This window comes from Capra hircus, chromosome 7 (genome assembly GCF_001704415.2).
Source record: "Capra hircus breed San Clemente chromosome 7, ASM170441v1, whole genome shotgun sequence".
NCBI classification, from domain to species: domain Eukaryota; kingdom Metazoa; phylum Chordata; class Mammalia; order Artiodactyla; family Bovidae; genus Capra; species Capra hircus.
The window spans coordinates 69,258,166-69,275,657 of NC_030814.1; the positions used below are offsets into that span (position 1 = coordinate 69,258,166).

At 38.0% G+C, this 17,492-nt stretch overlaps 1 pseudogene; it reads left to right on the forward strand.

The window, feature by feature from the left end:
- Positions 975–5,251, forward strand: LOC106502329 (annotated as a pseudogene).

Sequence of the window (17,492 nt, forward strand, 5' to 3'; positions counted from 1 at the left end):
GCAGACTTTTTACTGTCTGAGCCACAAGGGAAGCCTTTGAAATTACTTATTGGTAAGGAAAAGTCAGTTGTTGTACTTAATTTCTTCACATCAGATAGTGCTAAGATTTGTCTCATAATTGAAAGGGACAGATAAGCCAATTTCAACAAAAGTGGCAGCCTCTCTGTTTGGAATATTTCCAATTTTAAGCCACTGGGACATGGGCAGCAGATATAAAATCATCACCATTCTTAATCTCTTGGTTGGTTGGTTGGTTCAGTCGCTCACTCACCAACAAATATGTTTGCTCACAGGAAGTATAGTGCCTCTTGGAGAGGAAAAGAGCTTTTTCATATTTGAAAGTCAAAGTTAGTGTTGTCCATCTGGATGAATCATCAGTAATAATTTGAACAGTGACTATGACATGAAGCCTGCTGTATTCTTTCATCTTCTATAGAACAGATACTTTAGTGAGTTTTATTTTCTTTCATTCTGACTGCTGATTATAATTTCAGTCAGAATATGAGAAGCCTGCAAATAAAGTCTTATTTAAATTCTGTAGTTAGAAAGTTTCTTCTGTAATAATACTTAATTTAATATCTCTAAAGCATGAGTTGCTAAGTATAGGCCACAGAGAAGTTTTCAGTATCTATCTATATTCTAAAATGAGCTCATATACAAAAGACATATTAGTCTTTGTAATTCTTTATTTACATAACTTCTTTGTAATGCACAACAGCACTCTGATTCATTGTAATGAATGAAAAATCAGTTGAAAATATTAGGTAAATTAACCACAATTAAAAACATAGCAAAGAAAATAAGTAAAATGCTGAAGTGAGAGATCAAAGAGTTATATATAATTTGGCAATGCGTTACCACTAAAATGTACTGGATATTACTGGAGGAAGCAAATAATTACTATAGTAATTATTAATTAACTTTGTTTAGTTTTGATTTATGTAAAGTATTGCTTTGAATTATACAATACAGATATGGAGGTTAGATTTTTTAAAGTATTTTGGAATTTTATGCATTTGAGCCTCTAAAATGTAAGCTCAACTATAGCTCAACTATGTCTTTCCACTTTGTTAAATCTGATAACACTTAAATGAATATAATTTGGAAATGATTAGTTTTAGGTAATTTTTTCTAATAAAGTATAAGAGGAAATACATTGCATTCCAAATATCCCATCACAAATATTTTATATTCACTTAATTTTTATTTATCTACATTATTCAAAGGATGAAAACAGGAGATCTATCTATCTATCTTAGAGACAGTCAGGTTGACAGAGAGTAGGAGAGATGTTAGATGACATTAAGGGAAAATATAATAACACTAGCCAATCTGGGAAATAAAATATATATATATACATATATATATATATATATAAATGTAATCACAAAACACACAAAAGTATATTTTAATAAAAATCATGCACTGAAGAAAGGATACACACATATCAGAGATATCAATTAATTTCAGCATTTTACACTAAATTTGTTCACCCAACTTTTTAAAATAACTCTATTTTCTTATCTATTTTACTCAGTTTTATTAATTGAATTCTTGAATGGGTAAAAAATAATTATTGATCATTGAGTGAGAAAGACAGGCCAGAGATAATAGTTTCATTTATGGCATTAAAAATTAAACCAGAAATATGTTGAGGTAAGACTATTAATAAATAGACAGATGATAGAGAGATAAACTTATAAATATGTGCTTCTAAATATATGTACTCATGTATATTTATATCTATGCCTATGTCTATAGCTTTGCTTTCATTTATCTATATCTTCCCTACCAAGGGATAGACAGATTTTAAATCAAGTAGAGAAGAAAACAGAATTTACATTTTAATATGGAGTTATACTTAGGCAAAACATTGGAAACAGCTCATGACATCTAGGAAGCATACACATTAGGGGTGAGAAAAAATGACATTGGAATTAAAATATAGAGATAGGAAGTGTAGTTTTGTAGACAGAAATTTAGCTTTTCTTATATTTCCATGTTTGTAGTAATATATTGAAGTATGACCTAGTAAACATATGTGTGAGTTTATATTTGTTTCTAACTTTCTATCATCTATCTAGGCAGATGAATTTTAAAAATAAATGAATTGAATTTAAAAAGGTGAAAACTGGGTAACAAAAATGATATGAGAATGTCAAGGGAGAATATACAGAAACCCAAAAGGCCCAAAGAAAAAATTCTGGAATATGACATTTAATCCATTATTCAATAATCTAAAATCTTAGAAATTATAAGAAAAGATTAGAGTTCTATGCATGCTCAGTTGGTTCAGACTGTAGCCCACCAGGCTCCTCTGACAATGGAATTTTCTAGGCAAGAATACTGGAGTGGGGTATGCCATTTCCTTACTCCAGGGGTTCTTCCCAAACCAGGGATTAAACCTGCATCTCTTGCATCTTCTGCATTTGTAGCGAGATAGATTCTTTACCATTAGTGCCACCTGGGAAGCCTAGAGTTGTGTAGAAAGGAAGCAAATTTAACATAGAGAGAAGAATTTCTATTATGTTATTAATTTATTTTTAAGACAAAAATTGGAGCAAATAATTATGTCAGTCAATTGATTGAAAGACAAAAAAAATACAAGACAAATAGACATAAGATGTGACATAGCATCACTGTATATTCCATATCTTTCTCTTACTTTAATTCATATGTAAATTAGGATTCTATTATGCTCTTGATGAAAGTGAAAGAGGAGAGTGAAAAAGTTGGTTTAAAGCTCAACATTCAGAAAATGAAGATCATGGCATCCAGTTCCATCACTTCATGGGAAATAGATGGGGAAACAGTGGAAACAGTGTCAGACTTTATTTTGGGGGGCTCCAAAATCACTGCAGATGGTGACTACAGCCATAAAATTAAAAGACTCTTACTCCTTGGAAGAAAAGTTATGACCAACCTAGATAGCATATTCAAAAGCAGAGACATTACTTTGCCAACTAAGGTCCGTCTAGTCAAGGCTATGGTTTTTCCAGTAGTCATGTATGGATGTGAGAGTTGGACTGTGAAGAAGGCTGAGCACCAAAGAATTGATGTTTTTGAACTGTGGTGTTGGAGAAGACTCTTGAGAGTCCCTTGGACTGCACGGAGATCCAATTAGTCCATTCTGAAGAAGATCAGCCCTGGGATTTCTTTGGAAGGAATGATGCTAAAGCTGAAACTCCAGTACTTTGGCCACCTCATGCGAAGGATTGACTCATTGGAAAAGACTCTGATTCTGGGAGGGAATCGGGCAGGAGGAGAAGGGGACAACCCAGGATGAGATGGCTGGATGGCATCACTGACTCAATGGATGTGAGTCTGAGTGAACTCTGAGAGTTGGTGATGGACAGGGAGGCCTGGCGTGCTGCGATTCATGGGGTCACCAAGAGTCGGACAAGACTGAATGACTGAACTGAACTGAACTGATGCTGAGAATCTGAAACAATTTGTTATATAGTTGCATAGCATTATAACAGTTTGTAGACACAGGAAGAGAAACTGAAAAAAAAATGTCATAAAGTACATATAAAGTATATGATTGATATATAGGCTTATGTTGATGAAGAAGATATACCGTTGAAATTATTTTTTGCTTCTGTCTCTTTCACACACACACTCAACACATTAATTAAAAAGATGATCATTAAATAAGAACACTTATTAGAGTTGTTGTTTTTCAGGCATGCTGCTGCTAAGTTGCTTCAGTCATGTCCAACTCTGTATGACTCCATAGACGGCAGCCCACCAGGCTCCCCCATTCCTGGGATTCTCCAGGCAAGAACACTGGAGTGGGTTGCCATTTCATTCTCAAATGCGTGAAAGTGAAAAGTGAAAGTGAAGTCGCTCAGTTGTGTCCAACCCTCAGCGATCCCCTGCTGAGGTAATATTAACTATATTTAGGATTTACAACCACTTTAATCAAACTTATTTTCTTTTTTCTTAATGCAGAATATTTCATCAAGAATGAACAATGTCTCCACAGTATCCAAATTTCTTATCTTTTGTTTTTCTGGCCCATGGATTTTTCAGTTCTTACAAGCTGGGTTTTTCATAGTAATTTACCTGGCAGCTCTAATGGGGAATGACCTAATTTTTACTGTAGCATCCTTCAGTTCAGTTCAGTTGCTTGGCCATGTCTGACTCTTTGTGACCCCATGGACCGCAGCACACCAAGTTTCCCTGTCCATCACCAACTCCTGGAGCTTACTCAAACTCACGTCCATTGCGTCGGTGATGGCATCCAACCATCTCATCCCCTGTTATCCCCTTCTCCTCCTGTCTTCAATCTTTCCCAGAATCAGGATCTTTTCAAATGAGTCAGTTCTTCACATCACGTGGCTAAAGTATTGGAGTTTCAGCATCAGTCCTTTCAATGAATATTCAGGACTGATTTCCTTTAGGATGGACTAGTTGGATATCTTTGCTGTCCAAGGGACTCTCACGAGTATTCTCCAACACCATAGTTCAATAACATCCTTAGACCCATGCCTCCACACATCCACGTACTTCTTAAGAAATTTGTCCCCGTTTGACATTTACCTCACTTCAGTTGTTGTGCTCAAAACTGTTGTCAACTTTTTGACCCACAGGAATTCCATCACCTTTCTTAATTGTGTCACCCAGGTGTTTCTGGTGCCTTTTTCAGCAGTGGCAGAATGATTTCTCCTCACAGGCATGTCCATTGACCGCTATGTTGCCATTTGCCATCCCCTGCACTATGAAGTCATTATAAACAGAGGCACATGTGTCCAAATGGTGGTTCTATCCTGGTTCAGTGGTGGCTTGCTATCTGTTATGCACACAGCAGAAACATTTTCTTTATCTTACTGTGGGCTCAACAAGATCCAACAATTCTGCGGTATTCCCCAGTTGTTAGCTATTATTTGCTCGAAGAATATAATTGCAGAAATTGTGCTGATATTTGTTAATGCAGCCCTGGATTTCTGTTGCTTTATGTGCATCATAATGTTATACTCTACATCTGCTTTACTGTCAGAATGATTCTGTCTACAGATGGGAAGTCAAAGCCTATTCTACTTGCCTCCCACACTTGGCAGTTAGTGCACTTTTTCTCTCAACTGCATTTATTGCATACTTGAAACCTATTTTAGGGTCTACATCATTCCCTGATCTCATTTTATTTTCTTCTATATTTTACTGCCCTTTCCTTAATCCCATCATATACAGCCTAAGAAACAAGGCCATGAAGACAGGTTTAGATAACTCGCTCACTGGAAAGCTCTGACAAAGGAGAATATCGTTATCTTTCTCCAAGAATAGAGGCAGTTTTCTTCTCAATATTTGTATAAGTACAGGATGGATCTGGCTGATTTCTTGTGTTAATCTCCAAGATTACCTAGACCCACGGGAACTTCCCTGGTGGCTCAGATGGTAAAGCGTCTGTCTACAATGCGGTAGACCTGGGTTCGAGCCCTGGGTTGGGAAGATCCCCTGGAGAAGGAAATGGCAATCCAGTCCAGGACTATTGCCTGGAAAATCCCATGGACAGAGGAGCCTGCTAGGCTACAGACCATGGGGTCACAAAGAGTCAGACACGACTGAATGACTTCACTTGACATGGTGATGATGCTTGGTCAATCTGCAATAAACCATAAAATCTAGTATGAATGAAGCTGCACTCAGGTCTGACAGTTCCAGTTTTGGAGAATTGCTAGAGAAAATGTGCATTCAGGGTTCATAAATAGTTACCATTAGGCCAATTTAATTTATGTTTATTGAGTCAGCTCACACATCCTGGTTTTGGATTCTTAACTAGAGAGTGGCTTCCTCCTTGAGTAAACCTGGATTTCCAGGTGTCCTGCTTTGCATTTTGGAGAGGAAGTACATCCTCTCTGGAGAATGTGACTGAGAATGGCCCCTGGAAGCTGAGCCAGGGTGTTCTGAATTTCCTTAATACTGCATTACACTTTCTTGTTCCTGTTGCATTGTACCATTTACAGTAACAAACCTTTTCTGAGTATACATTGTTACATTATTGTCAGTCTTTTATATAATCTAAATCTATATGAATGGAACATAGCTAAATAAAACACTTGCTTCTGTCCCAAAGCTTTTCATAAGTATCACTGAAAACTAAAACAGGAGAGATGCTCTTTCCTGGAAGATTTACCTTGGAGAAATGTTTGTTTAGATCTGCTCACTTTTTGAATGGGTTGATTGTTTTTTCTTACCCAATATTTTGAAAAGTCTTTAATTATTTATTATAACTGACCAGTACACAGAAATAATTTATGTGGTATCTTTTGATGTATGGTCTGTTAGTGTTTTCTTTTGGCACTGCTCATACAAACTCTTGCCCAAATAATGTAGGAGAAAAACAACCTGCTACAAACCAAACTCAGACAGATTTCTCAGAAAACTATGCTGCTTGATATATATGTTTTGTTTATAATATTCTATCTTTTTTCTGGGTCAAATCTTAGTTAAATGCAAATATTTAGCAAGCAAACATTTTAACTTAGACAGTAGTTAGAATTTACCAGTGTATAAGGAAGGGGTGATGATGTCTTTGATTTGCTTATACAATCATTATTTTGCAAAATAGATATTCCTTGAAATGACTTACTTAGTTTATTAAAGGAGTATTATAATTTTTACTGCTATTGCCATTGACTAATATTTATAACTAATATAAAATTTTAACATAAAATACCTACATCTTCAAAAATTTAGTTCAGTTCAGTTCAGTTCAGTCGCTCAGTCATGTCCAACTCTTTGTGACCCCATGAATCGCAGCAGCTGTCCAACACCAACACCGGGAGTTCATGAAAACTCATGTCTATTGAGTCGGTGATGCCATCCAGCCATCTCATCCTCTGTCGTTCCCTTCTCCTCCTGCCCCAAATCCCTCCCAGCATCAGAGTCTTCTCCAATGAGTCAACTCTTCCCATGAGGTGGCCAAAGTACTGGAGTTTCAGCTTGAGCATCATTCCTTCCAAAGAACACCAGGACTGATCTCCTTTAAAATGGACAGGTTGGATCTCCTTGCAGTCCAAGGGACTCTCAAGAGTCTTCTCCAATAACACAGTTCAAAAACATCAATTCTACAGCTCTCAGCTTTCTTCACAGTCCAACTCTCACATCCATATATGACCACTGGGAACACCATAGCCTTGACTAGACAGAACTTGGTTGGCAAAGTAATGTCTCTGCTTTTCAATATGCTATCTAGGTTGGTCATAACTTTCCTTCCAAGGAGTAACAGTTTTTTAATTTCATGGCTGTAATCATCATCTACAGTGATTTTGGAGCCAAGGAAAATAAAACCAGCCACTGTTTCCACTGTTTCCCCATCTATTTCCCATGAAGTGATGGGACTAGATGCCATGATCTTCTCTATCTGAGTGTTGAGCTTTAAGCCAAAGTTTTCAATCTCCTCTTTCACTTTCATCAAGTGAAAGGCTTTTTAGTTCCTCTTCACTGTCTGTCATCTGCATATCTAAGCTGATTGATATTTCTTCCAGTAATCTTGATTCCAGCTTGTGTTTCTTCCAGTCCAGCGTGTCTCATGATGTACTCTGCATAGAAGTTAAATAAGTACGGTGACAATATACAGCCTTGGTGTACTCCTTTTCTTATTTAGAACAAGTCTGTTCTTCCAAGTCCAGTTCTAACTACTGCTTCCTGACCTGCATATAGGTTTCTCTAGAGGCAGGTCAGGTGGTCTGGTATTCTCATCTCTTTCAGAATTTTCCACATTTTCTTGTAATCCACAGAGTGAAAGGCTTGGGTATAGTCAATAAAGCAGAAATTGACGTTTTTCTGGAACTCTCTGGCTTTTTCAGTGATCCAGCGGATGTTGGCAATTTGATCTCTGGTTCCTCTGCTTTTTCTAAAGCCAGCTTGAACATCTGGAAGTTCATGGTTCACATATTGCTGAAGCCTGGCTTGGAGAATTTTGAGCATGACTTTACTAGCATGTGAGATGAGTCTAATTATGTGGTAGTTTGAGCATTCTTTGGCATTGCCTTTCTTTGAGATTCGAATGAAAACTGACCTTTTCCAGTCCTGTGGCCACTGCTGAGTTTTCCAAATTTGCTGGCATATTGAGTGTAGCACTTTCACAGCATCATCTTTCAGAATTTGAAATAGCTCAACTGGAATTCCATCACCTCCACTAGCTTTGTTCATAATGATGCTTTCTAAGGCCCACTTGACTTCACATTCCAGGATGTCTGGCTCTAGGTGAGTGATCACACCATCGTGATTATCTGGATTGTGAACCTCTTTTTTATATGGTTCTTCTGTGTATTCTTGCCACCTCTTGTTAATATCTTCTGCTTCTGTTAAGTCCATATCATTTCTATCCTTTATTGAGACCATCTTTGCATGAACTGTTCCCTTGGTATCTCTAATTTTCTTGAAGAGATGTGCAGTCTTTCCCATTCTGTTGTTTTCCTCTTTCTTTGCATTGATTGATGAGGAAGGCTTTCTTATCTCTCCTTGCTATTCTTTGGAATTCTGTATTCAGATGCTTATATCTTTCCTTTTCTCCTTTGCTTTTTGCTTCTCTTCTTTACACAGCTATTTGAAAGGCCTCCCCAGACAGCCATGTTGCTTTTTTGCATTTCTTTTCCATGGGGATGGTCTTGATCCCTGTCTCCTGTACAGTGTCACGAACCTCATTCCATAGTTCATCAGGCACTCTGTCTATCAGATCTAGTCCCTTAAATCTATTTCTCACTTCCACTGTATAATCATAAGGGATTTGATTTAGGTCATACCTGAATGGTCTAATGGTTTTCCCTACTTTCTTCAAGTTAAGTCTGAATTTGGCAATAAGGAGTTCATGATCTGAGCCACAGTCAGCTCCCAGTCTTGTTCTTGCTGACTGTATAGTGCTTCTCCATCTTTGACTACAAAGAATATAATCAATCTGATTTCAGTGTTGATCATCTGGTGATGTCCATGTGTAGAGTCTTCTCTTGTGTTGTTGGAAGAGGCTGTTTGCTATGACCAGTGCATTCTATTGGCAAAACTTTATTAGCCTTTGCCCTGCTTCATTCTGTATTCCAAGACCAAATTTGCCTGTTACTCCAGGTGTGTCTTGACTTCCTACTTTTGCATTCCGGTCCCCTATAATGAAAAGGACATCTTTTTTGGGTGTTACTTCTAAAAGATCTTGTAGGTCTTCATAGAACCATTCAACTTCAGCTGCTTCAGCATTACTGGTTGGGGCATAGACTTGGATTACTGTGATATTGAATGGTTTGCCTTGGAGATGAACAGAGATCATTCTGTCATTTTTGAAATTGCATCCAAGTACTGCATTTCAGACTCTTTTGTTGACCATGATGGCTACTCCATTTCTTCTAAGGGATTCCTGCCCACAGTAGTAGATATAATGGTCACCTGAGTTAAATTCACCCATTCCAGTCCATTTTAGTTCGCTGATTCCTAGAATGTCGACGTTCACTCTTGCCATCTCTTGTTTGACCGCTTCCAATTTGCCTTGATTCATGGACCTGACTTCCAGATTCCGATGCAATATTGCTTTCACAGCATCAGACCTTGTTTCTATCACCATTCTCTTCCACAACTGGGTATCATTTTTGCTTTGGCTCTATCCCTTAAATCTTTCTGGAGTTATTTCCCCACTGATGTCCAGTAGTATATTGGGTACCTACCTATCTGGCGAGTTCCTCTTTCAGTATCTCGTCATTTTGCCTCTTCATACTGTTCATGGGGTTCTCAAGGCAAGAATACTGAAGTGATTTGCCATTCTCTTCTCCAGTAGACCACATTATGTCAGACATCTCCACCATGACCTGCTCGCCTTGCTGGCCCAACAGGGCATGGCTTAATTTCATTGTGTTAGACAAGGCTGTGGTCCATGAGATCAGATTGGCTAGTTCTGTGATTATGGTTTCAGTGCATCTGCCATCTATGCCCTACCATCTTACTTGGGTTTCTCCCAATAAATTCATAACAACTTTACTAATTATATTATAGCTCTCTATATTTGTTTAACTACATGTGCACATATATTTAATCGTCTTCTTTGAAATTATGTTTTAAGTTGAGGGAAATAACATATGGCAAAGTTTGATGTAAACTTGCTATTCACCAAATACTCTCTAACTGACTTCTCTGTTATTTCTAATGTTTGTAGGCTTGCTTCCTATTTCAATGTGTCTAAAATCTCTGAGCATTTGTTTTGTCAATGGCCATGGGTAAATATAGAACACCACATAATTCAATAATTACAGGAACTTCAGTAACATATATAAGGTATGTATTATGATTTGTAGCTAGAATCTACATAATCACTTTCTAATGTAGTTGAGGATTAAAGATGTTATTTAAATGAGACCATATTTTAATATAATAAATCTATCAATGATATGGAAAGTCTATATAGTGGTGACACCAGTAATTGAATATAAAAGTGTTTAACTTCACCTTCAGAACAATTACTAAAAACTAATAAAATTCTATGGAGAGTAATATCTTTTAAAAATAAGAGAAAAGAAATAGCTTTGATGGTAAAAGTAAAATAATAGATAGTACTTCAATTCAGTGTCTCAGTCGTGTCCAACTGTTTGCAACCCATGGACTGCAGTACACCAGGCTTCCCTGTCCATCAGCAGTTTCTGGAGCCTACTCAAACTCATGTCCATCACGTCAGTGATGCCATCCAACCATCTCATCTGTCGTCCCCTTTTCTTTCTGCCTTCAATCTTTCCCAGCATCAATGTCTTTACAGTCAATCAGTGGTTCGCACCAGGCAGCCAAAGTATTGGAGCTTCAGCTTCAGCATCAGTCCTTCCAATGAATATTCAGACCTGATTTCCTTTATAATTGACTGGTTAGATCTTCTTGCAGTCCAAGGGACTCTCAAGAATCTTGTCCAACAACACAGTTCAAAAGCATCAATTCTTCGGCACTCAGCTGTCTTTATATTCCAGCTCTCACATCCATACCTGACTACTTGAAAAACCATAGCTCTGATTAGATGGGTCTTTGTTGGCAAAGTAACATCTCTGCTTTTTAATATGCTGTCTAGGTTGGTCATAAATTTCCTTCCAAGGAGCAAGCGTCTTTTAAATTTAAGGCTGCTGTCACCTATGAAGTGATTTTGAAGCCCCCCACAATAAAGTCAGCCACTGTATCCATTGTTTCCCCATCTATTTAACGTGACATGATGGGACCAGTTGCCATGATCTTGGTTTTCTATTTTTTTTTTAATTTTTTATTTTTTTTTTAATTTTAAAATCTTTAATTCTTACATGCGTTCCCAAACATGAACCCCCCTCCCACCTCCCTCCCCACAACATCTCTCTGGGTCATCTTGGTTTTCTAAATGCTGTTTTAGGCCAACTTTTTCACTCTCGTCTTTCACTTTCATCAAGAGGCTTTTTAGTTCCTCTTCACTTTCTGTCATAAGGGTGGTGTCATCTGCATATCTGAGGTTATTGATATTTCTCCCAGCAATTTTTATTCCAGCTTGTGTTTCTTCCAGTACAGCGTTTCTCATGATGTACTCTGCATAGAAGTTAGATAAGCAGGGTGACAATATACAGCCTTGACGTACTCCTTTTCCTATTTGAAACCAGTCTGTTGTTCCATGTCCAGTTCTAACTACTGCTTCCTGACCTGCATATAGGTTTCTCAAGTGGCAGGTCAGGTGGTCTGGTATTCCCATCTCTTTCAGAATTTTCCACAGTTTCTTGTGATCCACACAGTCAAAGGCTTTGGCATAGTCAACAAAGCAGAAATTGATGTTTTTCTGGAACTCTCTGGCTTTTTCCATGATCCAGCGGATGTTGGCAATTTGATCCCTGGTTTCTCTGCCTTTTCTAAAGCCAGTTTGAACATCTGGAAGTTCACAGTTCACGTATTCCTGAAGCCTGGCTTGGAGAGATGTGTGCAATTGTGTGGTAGTTTGAGCATTCTTTGGCATTGTCTGTCTTTCAGATTGGAATGAAAACTGACCTTTTCCAGTCCTGTGGCCACTGCTGAGTTTTCCAAATTTGCTGGCATATTGAGTGTAGCACTTTTACAGCATCATCTTTCAGAATTTGAAATAGCTCAACTGGAATTCCATCACCTCCACTAGCTTTGTTCATAATGATGCTTTCTAAGGCCCACTTGACTTCACATTCCAGGGATGTCTGGCTCTAGGTGAGTGATCACACCATGGTGATTATCTGGGTTGTGAAGATCTTTTTTATACAGTTCTTCTGTGTATTCTTGCCACCTCTTCTTTTATCTTCTGCTTCTGTTAGGTCCATACCATTTCTGTCCTTTATCGAGACCATCTTTGCATGAAATATTCCCTTGGTATGTCTAATTTCCTTGACAAGATCTCTAGTCTTTCCCATTCTGTTGTTTTCCTCTATTTCTTTGCATTGATCACTGAGGAAGGTTTTCTTATCTCTCCTTGCTATTCTTTGGAACTCTGGCTATTCTTTGGAATGCCAGCTGCGATGAATCACACAGAAGCATGGCAAGGAGGAAATACCCTTCGCCTAAGGTCATGGGTGGTGATCGAGAGTGCCAGGCTGCAATGGCACAGGAGTGGCCTAGAGGAGCTACCTCACACCTCAGGTCAGGGGCAGCAGCCGAGAGGAGCAACCCCACATCTAAGGAGCAGTGGCTGCCCAGTCTCAGGATGGCCGAGAGGAGCTACTCCACATTCAAGGTCAGTAGGGACGGTGGTGAGGAGATACCCCTCGTCCAAGGTAAGGAACAGCGGCTCCACTTTGCTAGAGCAGCCATGAAGAGATACCCCACGTCCACAGTAAGAGATACCCCAGTAAGACAGTGATGTTGCAAGAGGGCATCAGAGGGCACACACACTGAAACCATAATCACAGAAAACTAGCCAATCTGGTCACATGAACCACAGCCTTGTCTAACTCAATGAAACTAAGCCACGCCCTGTGGGGCCACCCAGGATTGGCGGGTCATGGTAGAGAGGTCTGAGAGAATGTGGTCAACTGGAGAAGGGAAGGGCAAGCTACTTCAGTATTCTTGCCTTGAGAGCCCCATGAACAGTATGAAAAGGCAAAATGATAGGATACTGAAAGAGGAACTCCCCAGATAGGTAGGTACCCAATACACTACTGGACATCAGTGGAGAAATAACTCCAGAAAACATGAAAGGATGGAGCCAAAGCAAAAACAATACCCAGTTGTGGATGTGACTGGTGATAGAAGCAAGGTCTAATGTTGTAAAGAGTAATATTGCGTAGGAACCTGGAACGTCAGGTACATGAATCAAGGCAAATTGGAAGTGGTCAAACAAGAGATGGCAAGAGTGAACGTCGACATTCTAGGAATCAGCGAACTAAAATGGACTGGAATGGGTGAATTTAACTCAGGTGACCATTATATCTACTACTGTGGGCAGGAATCCCTTAGAAGAAATGGAGTAGAAATCATGGTCAACAGAAGAGTCCGAAATGCAGTACTTGGATGCAATCTCAGAAACGACAGAATGATCTCTGTTCATTTCCAAGGTAAACCATTCAATATCACAGTTATCCAAGTCTATGCCCTAACCAGTAACGCTGAAGTAACTGAAGTTGAACGGTTCTTTGAAGACCTATAAGATCTTTTAGAACTAACACCCAAAAAAGATGTCCCTTTCATTATAGGGGACTGGAATGCAAAAGTAGGAGTAACAGGCAAATTTGGTATTGGAATATGGAATGAAGCAGGGCAAAGGCTAATAAAGTTTTGCCAATAGAATGCACTGGTCATAGCAAACAGCCTCTTCCAACAACACAAGAGAAGACTCTACACATGGACATCACCAGATGATCAACACTGAAATCAGATTGATTATATTCTTTGCAGCCAAAGATGGAGAAGCACTATACAGTCAGCAAGAACAAGACCGGGAGCTGACTGTGGCTCAGATGATGAACTCCTTATTGCCAAATTCAGACTTAACTTGAAGAAAGGAGGGAAAACCATTAGACCATTCAGGTATGACCTAAATCAAATCCCTTATGATTATACAGTGGAAGTGAGAAATAGATTTAAGGGACTAGATCTGATAGACAGAGTGCCTGATGAACTATGGATGGAGGTTCATGACACTGTACAGGAGACAGGGATCAAGACCATCCCCATGGAAAAGAAATGCAATAAAGCAAAATGGCTATGTTGGGGAGGCCTTACAAATAGCTGTGAAAAGAAGAGAAGTGAAAAGCAAAGGAGAAAAGGAAAGATATAAGTGTCTGAATGCAGAGTTCCAAATATCATATAGTACCACTTATATGTGGAATCTAGAAAAATGTTATAGATACACTTCCTTCAAAGTAGAAATAGAGTTACAGATATAGAGAACAAACTTATGGTCACCAAGAGGGGAAAGAGGTCAGAGGAATGGGAGATTAGGTTGACATTTATACGGTATTCTGAATAAAATAGATAATCGATGAAAACTTATTGTATAGAATAAGGAACTCTACTCAATGATCTGTGGTGATATAAATGGGAAATAAATCTAAAAATAATTGGATGTATGTATACATATAATTTATTTACTTTGCTGGATGGCAGATATTAACAACACATCATGAAGCAGCTATACTCCAGTAAAAAATAAATAAATCTCAACACCAAAAAGATGAATAATGTTGTAGAATAAAATTTACCATACAAAAGCAATTGCTCTATTGTTATGTCCTAACAATAACTTATCTGAAAATAATATTGACCAAAAAATCCACTTTAAATAACATCAAAAATAAAATACTTACTAATAGATTTAAGCCAGGAGATTAAAAACTTCTGCACTGATTATTCTAGTACTTTTCTGGTTACATCTTTAGGATTTCTATGCATAATATTATGTCATCTGTAAGCAGGGATAATTACATCTTTTCCCCTGTGGATTCCTTTCATTTCTTTTTCTTCTCAGACTGCCATGGCTAGGACTTCCAGAACTGTGTTGATTAAAAGTGGTGAGGGTGAACATCCTTTTCTTGTTCTTGATCTGAAAGGAAATGCTTTCAGTTTTTGACTATTGAGAATGATGTTTGCTGTGTGTTTGTCATATATGCCCTTTATTATGTTGAAGTAGGCTCCCTCTATGATCACTTTCTGGATATTTTTAATCATAAACTTGATAAAAAGTTGAACATTGTCAAAAGCTTTTTTCTGCATCTATCAAGATGATCCCATGATTTTTATTCTTCAACTTGTTAATATGTTGAAAAATTCTTGCATCACTGGGATAAATCTCACCTGATCATGTTGTATGGTGCTTTTAATATTTTTTTTAATTCAGTTTGCTAGTATTTTGTTGAGGCTTTCTGTGTTTATAGGTGATATTGGCCTATAATTTTCCTTTTTGTTTGTGCTATCTCTGTATAGTTTTGGGATGGGGGTGACGGTGGCCTCATAGAATGAGTTTGGGATTGTCCCTTCTTCTGAAATCATTTGCAGTTCTTTGAGAAGTATAGTGTTAGCTCTTCTCTAAATGTTTGACAGGCTTTGCCTGTGAAGCCATCTGTTCCTGGACACTTGTTTGTGGAAGTTTTATTTTATTTTATTTTATTTTTTAATTTTTTTTAGTTTTTTTATTTTTTAAATTTTAAAATCTTTAATTCTTACATGCGTTCCCAAACATGAACCCCTCTCCCACCTCCCTCCCCATAACATCTCTCTGGGTCATCCCCATGCACCAGCCCCAAGCATGCTGTATCCTGCGTCGGACATAGACTGGCAATTCGATTCTTACATGATAGTATACATGTTAGAATGCCATTCTCCCAAATCATCCCACCCTCTCCCTCTCCCTCTGAGTCCAAAAGTCCGTTATACACATCTGTGTCTTTTTTCCTGTCTTGCATACAGGGTCGTCATTGCCATCTTCCTAAATTCCATATATATGTGTTAGTATACTGTATTGGTGTTTTTCTTTCTGGTTTACTTCACTCTGTATAATCGGCTCCAGTTTCATCCATCTCATCAGAACTGATTCAAACGAATTCTTTTTAACGGCTGAGTAATACTCCATTGAGTATATGTACCACCGCTTTCTTATCCATTCATCTGCTGATGGACATCTAGGTTGTTTCCATGTCCTGGCTATTATAAACAGTGCTGCGATGAACACTGGGGTACATGTGTCTCTTTCCATTCTGGTTTCCTCGGTGTGTATGCCCAGAAGTGGGAGTGCTGGGTCATAAGGTAGTTCTATTTGCAATTTTTTAAGGAATCTCCACACTGTTCTCCATAGTGGCTGTACCAGTTTGCATTCCCACCAACAGTGTAGGAGGGTTCCCTTTTCTCCACACCCTCTCCAGCATTTATTGCTTGCAGATTTTTGGATCGCAGCCATTCTGACTGGTGTGAAGTGGTACCTCACTGTGGTTTTGATTTGCATTTCTCTAATAATGAGTGATGTTGAGCATCTTTTCATGTGTTTGTTAGCCATCCGTATGTCTTCCTTGGAGAAATGTCTATCTAGTTCTTTGACCCATTTTTTGATTGGGTCGTTTATTTTTCTGGAATTGAGCTGCATAAGTTGCTTGTATATTTTTGAGATTAGTTGTTAGTCAGTTGTTTCATTTGCTATTATTTTCTCCCATTCAGAAGGCTGTCTTTTCACCTTGCTTATAGTTTCCTTTGTTGTGCAGAAGCTTTTAATTTTAATTAGATCTCATTTGTTTATTTTTGCTTTTATTTCCAGAATTCTGGGAGGTGGATCATAGAGGATTCTCCTGTGATTTATGTTGGAGAGTGTTTTGCCTATGTTCTCCGCTAGGAGTTTTATAGTTTCTGGTCTTACATTTAGATCTTTAATCCATTTTGAGTTTATTTTTGTGTGCGGTGTTAGAAAGTGATCTAGTTTCATTCTTTTACAAGTGGTTGACCAGTTTTCCCAGCACCACTTGTTAAAGAGATTGTCTTTACTCCATTGTATATTCTTGCCTCCTTTGTCAAAGATAAGGTGTCCATATGTGTGTGGATTTATCTCTGGGCTTTCTATTTTGTTCCATTGATATATGTCTGTCTTTGTGCCAGTACCATACTGTCTTGATGAGTGTGGCTTTGTAGTAGAGCCTGAAGTCAGGCAAGTTGATTCCTCCAGTTCCATTCTTCTTTTTCAAGATTGCTTTGGCTATTCAAGGTTTTTTTGTATTTCCATACAAATCTTGAAATTATTTGTTCTACTTCTGTGAAAAATGTGGCTGGTAGCTTGGAAGTTTTAAACCCTAGTTTCAATTTCATTACTTATGATTGGTCTGTTCATATTTTCTATTTCTCCTTGGTTCCTTTTTGGGAGGGTATACCTTTCCAAGAATTTCTATACTTCTAAGTTGTTCATTTTATTGATGTATAGCTGCTTACATGTGTTTTTGATTTTTACTTTCCTGATGATTAGTGATGTTGGACTTTATATTTACCTGTTAGTTAATTTAATATTTCTTTTAGTGTTATCTCTATGTAAGTCCTTTCCCCATTTTCAGCTATTACTTTTAATAATGAATTATGAGTTCCTT